Source organism: Chiloscyllium plagiosum, unplaced genomic scaffold (assembly GCF_004010195.1).
Source record: "Chiloscyllium plagiosum isolate BGI_BamShark_2017 unplaced genomic scaffold, ASM401019v2 scaf_4439, whole genome shotgun sequence".
Taxonomy (NCBI): Eukaryota; Metazoa; Chordata; class Chondrichthyes; order Orectolobiformes; family Hemiscylliidae; genus Chiloscyllium; species Chiloscyllium plagiosum.
Genome location: NW_025210995.1, coordinates 8,081 through 11,188, shown reverse-complemented (window position 1 = coordinate 11,188; position 3,108 = coordinate 8,081).

Below are 3,108 nucleotides of genomic sequence, written 5' to 3'. Positions count from 1 at the left end.
TTTCAATTTCACCAATCAATCTAAATCAGCCCCATTGGCTACCAAAAATTTATTAAATTTAAATCCTAAAGTTTTGACAACAGGACCAATCCTATCATAAAGAATTGGCGCTCTCAGTCATCTGTGTGTTAGAGAAAGCATCATTTAGAAAAACAGAGAAGGACATTCCTGACGGAGGAATCGGACGAGGCATCCCCGACAGAAAATGGCGCAGAATATTCCGGAAGACACATAACCTGGTTGTAATCTGAGAGATTAAATTCTATTTTGTGTCATCTGAGTGGGACATGTATTGATTGGAAAAGCATACCAGAAGAATCTTGATTTATTCCAGAATACTCAGTAGTTAGGAAGGATTTCTTCAGTTTGTTAGTAGTTTTGTTCATTTGTTCACCGTGAGAGTTGGTTAAATAAATTGCTGATTGTCGGTTGTAAAGTGTCAGGGATTTACTTTTAACACTACAGCAGGTTACACCACTTATCACACTGACTTTACAGATTCAAGGGCAACGTGCCACTCTTTGGACGTTTCAGTTTGAGATCTTGGTGAGGGGGAGGGGTGGGGTTCAGACTTCGCTTTGTAACAGTATTGATGACATTCTCTTGAATGCAATGGAGTCAATATTAATCCAAGCCTCTTGGTGTGATTGTGGGTGAATCACCTTAATTTGGCTCCTGACTCAGAAACCGCACAGACAATCAACTGCTGAAACAATGATTTGCACTTTATTGCACGTCGCAACCACAAATAAAACCTCTCAAGTTCATTCAGCTTCATTGGCTGAATTTAACTGGTTTTCCACCGACGGTGCCCATCTCTGGAAGTTCCAGGGGTTTGATGCAGTATTATTCTTCTAAGTACTGCTGCGGCTGCATCATTCTGGAGTTGAATTTTGGTGGCGTTTCCTCAATTTCCAATCTGTGGTGTGACTTTTGTTTTTAAGACTCCAACATCACCTCACATTGCTGGAGACCTCAGGTCTGCAGCTTACCTTCTTATCCTTGAGGGTTAGCTGTCTGTTTGAAACAGCCTGCCCTGCAATTAATCCCTCTATGTCAGGGCTTTCCTTCTACAGGCAGAATTAATTGTCCTTTTGTCACACCATTATGAAACAACATTATCTTGCCTGTCCCAAGAAACAACTTATTGTGTTGCCTCCTCCTTCCCATGGATGTTAACTAGCAGAAATTAAGCCATTTGTCGTATTGAATCTGCTCTGCCATTCAGTCATGGCTGATATTTTTCTTAACCCCATTCTCCCTGTAACCTTTGAGCCCCTTGATACTCAAGAATGAGTGAATGGTGGAGCAGACTCAATGGGCTGAATGGCCTAATTTCACTTCCTGTGGTGTCACAGTTTCTCCTCAGCCCTTTCGGTTCTTGGTCCAGAAAGAGTTATTGTTGACTCGTGAAGTTTGGGAAGTTCTGGAGTTTACAGGTGCACACCACTCTCCTCTCTGCCTCCTCCCAGAATAACGATTCCTCCTGAGATACTGGCAGTTCTTGAGATCCCTGAATATCCTGGAATACAAATCAGTGTGTCTGGAAGTCTCTGCTGCTACCCTGGAACAGAAAGATTATGGGGAGAAAATTCAGAAATCCGAAGAGCAAAGAGACTTGGGACTTCTAGCCCAGGATTCTCTCAAGGTAAACTTACAGGTTGAGTCAGTAGTTAGGAAGGCAAATGCAACAATGGCATTTATTTTGACAGGATTTGAATATAAAAGCAGGGATGTACTTCTGAGGATCTTTCAGGTTCCAGTCAGGCCACAATTGGAGGACTGTGCACAGTTTTGGGCTCCATATCTCAGGAAGGATGTACTGACCCTGGAACATGTTCAGAGGAGGTGGATGAGAAAGGTCCCAGGCCTGGAACATGTTCAGAGGAGGTGGATGAGAAAGGTCCCAGGATTGAAAAGCTTAACATATGAAGAAAATTTGAGGACTCTGGGTCTATACTCAATGGAGTTTAGAAGATGACAAGGGAACTAATTGAAACCTACAGCAAACTGAACAGCTTAGACAGAGTGGATGTTGGGAAAATGTTTCCATAGGTAGGAGAAACGAGGTGCCAGGGGCTCAGCCTTCAAGTAAAGGGAAGACCTTTTGGAACGGAGATAAGGAGAACTTCTTCAGACAGAGAGTGGTGTATCTATGGAATTCACTGCCCCAGAAGGCTGTGGAGGCCAGATTGTTGAATACATTTAAGATGGGGATAACTTGTTTCTTGAGAATCAAGAGGATCAAAGGTTCTGGGGAGAATGGGGTTGAGAAACTTATCAGCCATGATTGAATGGTGGAGCAGACTCAATGGGCTGAATGGCATAATTTCTGCTCCTATAATCTTATCATATGCTGATGTGTGGAGGGGTGAGAATGGGGGAAAAGAGATAAAGAGGGGAACACAATTAAAGTGAAGCTGGGTACAGATACATAGGAAATACAATAATTGAACGATACATTTCAGACCACATAGAAGCACTGGCATACAGAGGGATCTGGCCATATAGATCTCCAAAAGTGGCAATACAGGCGGGTAAGGTGACCAAGAAGGCACACAGCACGTTTGCCTTGAGTGTAAGAGTTGACGAGTTATGTTACACCTATTTATTCCGGTCACATTCAGAATATTGCGTGCAGTTCTGGTCCCTACACTCCCAGAAGGACATGGATGCTCTGGGAGAGGGTATAGAGAAGGTTCACTAGGACACTGCCTGGTCTGGAGGTCTCATTATGAGAAGAGAATGGGATAAACCTGGATTATTTTCACTGTGAAGATGGGGCAGAGAGATGACCTCAACAAAATGATGAGACACACAGATTGACTGGACGGGGGCGGCATGGTGGCTCAATCATTAGCACTGATGCCTCACAGCACCAGGGAAACTGGTTCGATTTCAGTCCCAGGTCACTGTCTGTGTGAAGTTTGCACATTCTCCCTGTGTCGATATGGGTTTCCTCCGGATTCCTCTCACAATCCAAATGTGTGGATTCGGGTGGAGTGGCTATGCTAAATTACCCCAATGCCCAGGGATTGGCAGGTTAAGTTGGATTGTCCGTGCTTAAATTGCCCCACAGTGTTCAGGAATGTGAAAGTTAGGTACATT